The sequence below is a fragment of the Trachemys scripta genome, chromosome 9, assembly GCF_013100865.1.
Source record: "Trachemys scripta elegans isolate TJP31775 chromosome 9, CAS_Tse_1.0, whole genome shotgun sequence".
Lineage (NCBI taxonomy): Eukaryota > Metazoa > Chordata > Testudines > Emydidae > Trachemys > Trachemys scripta.
Genome location: NC_048306.1, coordinates 51,709,661 through 51,719,091, shown reverse-complemented (window position 1 = coordinate 51,719,091; position 9,431 = coordinate 51,709,661). Strand labels below are relative to the sequence as shown.

Below are 9,431 nucleotides of genomic sequence, written 5' to 3'. Positions count from 1 at the left end.
TACTTGTGGCACCTTAGAGACTAACAAATTTATTAGAGCATAAGCTTTCATGGACTACAGCCCACTTCTTTGGATTCATATGTGGGCTGTAGTCCACGAAAGCTTATGCTCTAATAAATTTGTTAGTCTCTAAGGTGCCACAAGTACTCCTGTTCTTCTTTCTATAGAGTGTGTTACTTTGTTAGTTGTACAATACGGGTGTTGCTCTGAGCTGCATCTGCCTAAGGTGGGGTTCCTTGCACCTTCCTTTGAAGCATCTGGTGCTAGACACTATTGGGCCTATTGTTACCCTGCTTGCCAATGTTGAACTAACCAGTTAGTTTGTTGCTTTCTGTTGGATTCCTCCGAGTTTCCAAACTAACACATATAGATACAACTTGTGGGATGGGACAAAAAAACATCATCACTCTGACGTAAAAGTAAGGACGGGGATCACACCTCTCTGGTCTGGGACAGGAGAATCAGAAACTTTGTATAGAGATTTTAATAGCAAAGTATACACTTTCTGAGATAAATCCGTTTTTTCTTCTCCTTTTAGAAACACTGCATTTGAATTTTGCACTGAAATCCACCTGATTATTTTACTTGCTTTCATTCTCATTTTCCAGGACATCTCATACCCATATGTTCTAACAAAATTAATCTCAGAGACTTTATTTTTAAAACTACAGCAATAATAATAAATATAATAATAATAATAATCTGTTTTATTATTGGGATATATTCTTCTGTTAGGTACCACTTATTATTGTTGCTGTTAATAATAGCATAGTGTCCTAAAAGAGTAATCTACACAATAATAAAACTGTAGTTGTTGTTAATCTTATTGAAATAAGAAATGTGGAATAATTCCATTATTAGGTACAATGTAACACTACCAGCTTCCTGAGGTAAAGTTCCTTTTGTGAGGCTGACACACGCTCCTCCTCCAGAGTTTTCTTGGCTGTTTGGATCTCTGCTTCTAAAAGCATTTTCATGGTTTCTGCCTGTTTTATCCTGTATGCATCAGAGGGGAAAAAGAAACTCAAGACAATAAAATTATAATCCAAAGATTGCTAATGTAGCAGTTTATTACAGATTCTCAAAGGCTGAGCTAGATTGTGAAACCCTAGCTGACACTTATTTATTCATTTCAGTTTATCATTGATGCTTCTGACTCTTTCAGCATACTTTAAAGGTGGGGTTTTCAGAAGTACCCAGGTGATTTAGGAGTACTAGTGCCATTGACTTTCAGGCTCAAATGTAAGTCTATGAAGCAGCACTATGAAGCAGCAATTCCCAAATGGTGGGTCATGACCCCCAAAGGGGGTGGCACCATCAGCAGATGGGATCGTGCATGGAGGACCCCATTTTGCTCCACACAGCATGACCTTGCATGTGTGCTGCATGAGAGGTCATGATGTATGGAGGATGCCATTTTGCCTACAAAATGGCATCCTTTCTGCTGTCTGGGGTCCCCGTAGGAAATAGTTCATTAAAATGGGGTTGAGCCAGCAAAAAGTTTGGGAACTCCTGCTATACAGCATTGGGCATATACAATGAACAAGAGAGAGAAAAAGGAACCAACCAATCATGGGCAGGGATGTCATATACTATGGGGAAAGACAGGCAGTTGCCCCCCAAAAAACTTTTCATGGGTCTATCTGCTCTATTATACCTTCCACTTTTTGCACTCTCCCTCTCACCCAGACTTTCACCATGGTCATTAGGCAACAATAATTGTCTAGCTTTTCTTTTTTGTGAGGCTATTTGGGATGGAGAATGTTCTGTTTGCTGACACAGCTTTGCCCGCTCCTGGAATTTTAGTGAAATTCTGCCCGGAATAATGGACTGTCAGGATGATGTATTGCTCACCTAAATTGAAGTCATGAACATGTATGCACACGGAAGGAGAACAACTGTAATAGATGGCTTGGTGTGAACGTATCTCCCTCTAGCAACTGGTCTCTAACTGTACAATCTGTGACTATTGCGCAGATAATGGATGGAGATGTTTGTGTGGTGCATGAAATGAAAGGAGGGTGGTGAAGCACTGGAATGGGTTACCGAGGGAGGTGGTGGAATCTCCATTCTTAGAGGTTTTTAAGGTCAGGCTTGACAAAGCCCTGGCTGGGATCATTTAGTTGGGGTTGGTCCTGCTTTGAGCAGGGGCTTGGACTAGATGACCTCCTGAAGTCTCTTCCAACCCTAATCTTCTATGATTCTATGAAAGAAAATGCCCTAGTTCTGAGGTATGCTAGCTTGTGCATTCAAAGGCTTTCTACATCACAACCCAGGATCCGCCAACAGCCTTTGGTAACAAAATCCGTGTTGCATGGATAGCTGCAGTGGTCAAAGTGCTGAATTTGCAACAGGGCCCACAAAGTTATGGGGCCAACTAGATGGAGTGGCACTCCATCACTTCACCTGGTGCACAGACTCACAATGCCACTCACTAAAATTTGGCTCCACCGCATCACTGTTGGGTGGCGGGGTAGCTGGGCCAAATTTGAGTGGTATTGAGACCAGGCACACAGGGGTTGCAATGCTGCTCAGGTTGGCCCACTCACCTTTCCATCATGACATGGGCAGCCAGGCCAAACCTGAGTGGCACTGCGGGCCCATGCACCGGGTCATAATGCCACTCATCACTCAAATTCAGACTGTGCTGGGCGAGTGCAAGGTGGGCACTGACAGTGAATAGAGCCTTTGGCAAATCAGGATCGGTAGGAACCACCCCAGCCCAGCTAGGAGCGGAGCACTGAGCTGGAGGGAGAGGGAAGGGGGCGGGTGCCAGTGAGTGGCCAGGAGAGGCCTGGGGGTGCTGGGTGAAGGGCTGTGAGTGAGTTGTTGTGGGTCTATGGGTGAGTAGGGAGTGTTGGGGGGCAATGGGGTGAAGAGTTCAATGCAGTGGGGAAAGTTGTGTGGGATGTGGGGGTGTGGGGTGAGTTGGGGGACCAAGGGGCTTTGGGGGGCTATGATGTTGGGGTTAAGCAAAATTTCTGATTTGGGAATTGGGAAGGGGGCCCCAATCTATTATTGCCCCAGGATCCTCTGGGGTCTTTTTATGTGCTGACACTGGGTGAAGATGCAGAATCACGTGAACCCAGGTCTCCTGTTCTGCTAGGGATCCTGCAGCCAGGCTGCTCTGCCTGTAAGCCAGAGGGCAGGGGCTGAGGCCAGGGGACCCTAGGAATGTGAAGGGGGCAGTATCCTTAGAGCCACAGCTGGTGTCCAGTGCTGACCCCGCTGGTTCAGGAAGGTGGCAATGGGATTGTTCTGCCTCCACAGTGGTGAATCAAGTCCCAATGTCATTTTGGCAACTTGTCAATAACCTGTAAATAACAAGGGTTAGGAAGAAACTTTCCCATTGCTGCCCATGGCAGGGGTTCTGCCTCCTTTCTCTGAAGCGCTTGGTACTGGCCACAAGAAGGAGCCCTGGTCCGATGCAGCATGGTAAGTAAGTCACTGGCAGAGGCTCATCCATGGCACAGAACAATACTGATGGATGATGGCAGGGGCAGGGGAAACTGAAGCCCAACCACGGCATCAGTTCATTTTCCCCTTCCCTGTGATTTCAAGTAATCACTTAGAAGCTTAACTCTGAAATCTGTGCCCTACCAGAGCTGATCTCCTGCATGCTACGCATGCAACCCCTGGGTGCTGTGGTGTGTTGCTCGGAATTGATGGGCTGATGGCCTGGAATTCTAGTTGTGCAGATCAGTGAAATATGTACTTAGAGAAATGTGAGTTACCAAGAAATACTCTGCAAATGAATACAAGGACATGAAAGGCAGGGGGCAATGATGGGCCAGTTGACCTAGATAGCTTCTACTTACTATCTTCCCAAATCTTTCCCCTTATCTTAGCTCATTAGGGAAAGTGCAGATCTGGTCTTGCTCAAGAGTGTTTGAGTTGTTGGCATCCTTGGACATGTCATCAATGGATGGGATGTTCATCTAAAACCCCAGGCTGTTTGCCTTTACCTGCTGAGCTCGGCTTCCATGCTGCTCATGGCTTTTTCTACATCTCCAATGCTAGTTTTGACATTGTTCCCTTCCTTACACAGACTTTGAAGTTGCTTTTTCAGCAGCTTGTTTATGTGTTGGGACTGGAAGACTGAGTCACCTGCTGCTGCTATCCAGATGTCCCTAGCACAGATACAAAAAAAATTCTCAGCGTCAGAAAACTCTACCCCATTCAGATACCATGCTGATGAGGGTAGAGTAAATGCCTAGACCAGGAATTTTCAAACTTCATTGCACCACGACCCTCTTCTGACAAGAAAAATTACTACATGACCCCAGGAGGAGGGACCGAAGCCTGAGCCCATCCAAGCCCTGTCAAAGCCCAGGCCCCACCACCCCGGGTTGGGGGACCAAAGCCAAAGCCAAAGACCTTCAGCCCTGGGTGTGGGGTTTGTAACCTGAGCCCCATCACCCAGCGCTGAAGCCCTCAGGCTTCGGCTTCAGCCCTGGGCGATGGGATTCGAACTTTGACCCTGGGTGGTGGGGTTCAGGCTTTGGCTTAGGCCCAGCAAGTATTATGCCAGCCCTGGTGACCCCATTTTGGGGCCCTGACCCACAGTTTGAGAACTGCTGGCCTAGAGATATAGGGAGATGCATTTGATTACATTCCAGGGGTGTGATTTTTCCAAAGCACCTAAGCAACATAGGCGCATAAGCCCCTTTGATATGTGCTCCTAAACCACATGAGTGCTTTTGAAAATCCCACTCTGGTACTTTAGAAGGAAATCAGTGTGACCTCTGAGATTCAGGGACCTGGACACCAGATATGTAATGATCTAACCAGCCCCCAAATGATCAGTGCAAATGACAATATAGAATCTCTGTGTGTTCATGAAGCTGCCCTCAGTACCTGAGGGAACCCTGAGGGGAAAACCTGGGCAGCTGAAGGCACTCAGGGAGATGGGAATGGTGCTGAGATAGTGTTTGTGTGAATGAGTCATTGAGCGAGGGAGGTGTTAGTGGCTGATTTGCTCTCCTGAAGGTGCTGACCCCAGGAATCTCACCCCACCCCACTTTCAGAGTTCTGGGAAGAGACTAGAGTTAAGGGGTGAGAAATGAAACTCAGGGGAGCATGGGAAGGGGATGAGGGGAAAATAGTGATAGCCTTGGGCGAGAGGGAGGGGAGGAAAAATGTTGGGGCCCTAAGATGAGGGATGGAAAGAGACTGGCCACCTGTGGGGGTGGGGTGAAAAGAAAGACTATGGGTTAAGGGAGAGAAATGTGGTGGCCAGAGAAGCAGAGTAAGAGGCGGGAGGAGGAGGAAGATACAGAACAAAGGAAACAAAGACAGTGTGTAGAGAGGTGCCACGGCATGGGAGAGATGAGGGAGGAGGAGGAGGAGAGGAGAGCGACCACCAGCTGAAGAAAAACAGCTCACTGCCAGAGAGTCAGAGTCTCTTATTCGTTCAGGCTCCTAATTTTAAAGGCATTCATTTCTACTCTTCACACAGCACCAGTGGTGTGTTAGGGTCTCTAAAGACCTATATGAAGAAACAGGGCAATAGCCGCTGGGAAACCCTTCCCCTGGCAGTGGGGCTGGCTGTGGAGACTCCATGATACCTAGTGCAATAGCTGGGAAACCCCTAAAATGATGTAACAATAGTGTATTAGGCAACAGGAGGCTTCTTTTCCCCAACAGGTGGTTGCTAGGACACCCTAAGGTTCCCTACCAATCACATGGGACTTTATGGAGTGTCTGGGTTCCCAGCTGAGTGGAGCTGGCAGAGGGAGGAGGAGTCTCCCCGTTTGCCCTAGGAAGTACTTCCCTATGGAGGAGCAGGCACATCCTTCTCCCTACCTATTGAGGGGTGTGGTACCTGTGTGCTGGTGGAGAGTCACCATGATCACAGGGTGACCTCAGTAGACTAGTGCAGAAGACATCCGAAGTAAGGTGGAGGGATCTCAGAGTCTGCAGTGTAGGGGGGCTACTATTGGAGCTCCTGTGGAGACAGCAAGGGGGTAGGGGGGAGCTGTGATGATCCAGTCCAGGTTACTGGCCTTCACCTGAATCTTGGCTGAGGTTGGCACACACACACTAGAACCCAAACTTCCCCTGATTGTGGGGGGCTTCTGTGAATTTGTAGCTAATCTCAGTAAATCCATCTCTGAGGCACCATAGGCAAAGCATAGACTGTATTTTCCCACAGAATATCTTTTAAATAATACTGAGGTTCTATGGCTGTGTGGTCATGGGCAGTGAATGCACACTGTGCTAGATAACTGTAACTGTAGCCATTTATACCACTCCAATGGCCAAAGCAAGGCCGCACTGTTCTGTTAGTGTGTCTGACCCTGACTTGGAGCCAAGAGACGTGGAGTCTCTATAAGCATTCAATCTTTGGTCTCCCTTTTGAGACTGCTGCCAGATTTGGAAAATTCACGTTAGTTATGGTTCTGTGGACAACTGTCCCTTGAGACCGAGTGTGAGAACTCCAAGGCCTCAGACAGCAACACATTTTATGCACTACCTCTCCAGGTGGAGTTTGAGCTGATGATCTTCATTTGAAAGATGTTCTAAACCCCCAAACTATCCCATAATCCATACTCTTTGTAAAGGCTTGTGTCCGCTGAGTTGCTAGGAGAAGTAAGTGCAGTCTGAAACATGGCTACTTAGGCACTTCAGAGACAATAGACAAGAAAATTTTAAAGTGCCACAGAAGATGCTGCATATGCTCAACAGAAATGTGGAATATGACTTCTTGGCTAGCTACCTGTGATTATGTTATATCCAAGATATAGATGGCTAGTTAACAATGTTCAGTTATAAATTTGACTGTGTGCATACTGAACTATGTCCAGATTGATACTTCGCTTCTCTACAGTTCAGATCTAATCTATTGTAGAAGGGGGATGCCCTAAAAATATGAATCAAAGGCTCTTAAACACTATGGAGACCATCAGTTAATGCAATGATAAGCATGGGATACAAACCTCTAAATAGAATAATATTTATATATCACAAGTGAAAAAGGGCAAGGCATTTAATTTAACTAATAGGATTGAAGTATGCAAATGAACAGATAACAGGGAGGAGAAGATATGAAGATACACTATCCCAGTTTCATTGGGTGTGATGAAAAACTCCCACCCGTGGACAATGTGCAGCAGAGGAGATAAAGGACAGGGGTGAATGAGAGGATGGGGAAAACAGGGTGAGAAGGCAGGATAGAATCAACCATGAGCTCACTGTGACAGCCAGATTTGTACAACAGTACCAAAAGGGCTTGTTTGGAGGTTAACAAAGTTCAGCTTTAGCACAATAACCCAAAGGAGTGTCACATACCAGCAATAATCTCTTTCCTCACTGGCAGCTGGAGAGGCTCCAGAAATCTGCAGGCAACAATAATTTATTTTTAATATTTTTAAACTAGAAATAAACCTATGTCTGCAATGGCCTTAATAAAGTCTCATTCTCCCATGGTGTATGTGAAATAAGGTAGCATGGACCTAGGCAATTAGCCTGGGGCTTTGGAAACTAGGGTCCTATTCTTGACTCTACCACTGTCCTGCTGTGACCTTAAGCAAATTACTCCATCACCTTGTGTCTCTGTTTTCTTGCCCTGTATGGGTGGTTGGTTTAGACTTTAAGCCCTTCAGGATGGTCTCTGGTGCCTATCACAACAGAGTTCTGAACTTGGTTGGGGCCTGTATTTGCTACTGGAATATAAATAATAGGAACAGCGCATGTACTTCCCAGACCTAAGCCAAATAAATCAGATGATGACCCTCTTTCTATCCTGCTGTTCCCATCTGTACCTACATTTCACCTCCTGCTATCCTCGTCTTCCTTTTATGTTTTTATGCACTTCTGGTCCCTATTGTATTTTCTTCCCTTCCTTTCTTGACCCCTAGCCACAGTTGATGTCTTCTTCCATATTCTTTCCCACATCTATCCAGTCATTCACCCATTCACTTCCTGCACAAGCACCATCTCCTGTGTAGGGCTTTCTCCTTCGCCGACACTCTGCCATGCCCACCTTGCCCTTACACTCCGTTGGCTGCCTTTCTCCTTTTTAACCTCCTGGAAGTGCCAGCACTTCTCCATCCCTCATTACTTCATCCTACTGTATGGATTCCACACGGGGCCAGCCATGCCTCTCCCTGAGCCTACTCTGCTATGACCTTCTGCTCCACTTCCTCTCATGCTTTCCCACCATGTGAGTTAGATGTTGCCAAGAACACTTTGCCCATACAGAATGCCTGTCCCAGTGATGCACATAGAAGCTGAACAAAGCATGTAGGATGCACAAGAGTCCAGGAGGAAATCTAGAGGGGAAGATATGCTGAGATGTATCCTACTGGATGAAAAATGATGAGATTCCACCATGTCACAATATTCATACCCACAGTCCATTTTGGACTTATTTTTTACTAACCTAGAAGCATTATGCAAGACATGGACAGACTTACCATACTGCAGTGCCACAAGGAAGTCAGTAATTTCCAGTGTTACCTTGTTTTCAGTCATGTCATTATCTGCCAGCAATAATTCAGAAACAGGATTTGCCACATTTTCCCAGTGTCTCAGCTTAGTGTCTGAGTAATCGCAATAGCTAAAATGTGTCTGATATTTAACCATGTATGTATCTGCTTGCTAACTGTGAGCCTGTGAGGTCACAGAGGGCTTGACAACTCTCCAGTGAACAGCCCTCTGGGCTGGCATATGAGAGTTTACAACAGGTCTGTTCCAAAGAGTAAGAATTATTTTCCTTATATTCGTAGTGCAGTAGTGTGAGGAGCACCAATCATGGATCAGGACCCCATGGTCTTGGGTGCTATACACACATGAATTAATTAATAATAAAAAGATGGCCCCTGCTTTAAGAAGCTTATACTCCGGTGTAACCTACACCTACGCTGTGTGGTGCTCTGTCCCCTTTTAGTGATGGCTGGCCCACACAGAGATTGATGAGCCTACTGTTGTCTTGAGCAGCAGAGGTTCCTCTTTCAGCTCACCTGTAGACACATGCTTTTTATGACAGAGGGCCATTGGTGCCATCTGGCAAAGGGGGCACCATTTTGTAACAGCAACTCCTAATGGGCCTGACAAACTCATTACACTAGCACACTGCTTGCATAGTACTTATCCACAAAGAATATCAGGTGAGATCTTAAATGAAAGCTGGTGTCACACTGGTTATGAATACGGTCGTAGGACATGTGTACCACTATTATAGATGAGTTATATATTTATACTAGAAATATGTTCCTAAAGAGTCTGTTAAGGCAGAGTTGACTATCAGGTTTCTGACAGATAAAGGATGTTTATTCACCTCTCCCTGTTCGTCCCCATCTAAAATAAGTATTTGTCAGGTTACACAATGGGAGTCATTTACATATGAAGTCAACAGGAAGAACAAGTACCCATCAGAGTTCTAGTGTCTCTGAGGACAGACAATGAACTTGGGGAATGTAAGTAGAATG

At 45.9% G+C, this 9,431-nt stretch overlaps 1 long non-coding RNA gene across 1 annotated transcript; it reads right to left on the bottom strand.

The window, feature by feature from the left end:
* Positions 1 to 4,007: 4,007 nt before the first annotated feature.
* LOC117882687 lies at positions 4,008 to 7,329 on the bottom strand. The gene is made up of 3 exons (XR_004647087.1): positions 7,291 to 7,329; positions 5,825 to 5,947; positions 4,008 to 4,130 (listed from the first exon to the last, which is right to left on the bottom strand). It is a non-coding gene; the product is annotated as an uncharacterized LOC117882687 (long non-coding RNA).
* Positions 7,330 to 9,431: the final 2,102 nt, after the last annotated feature.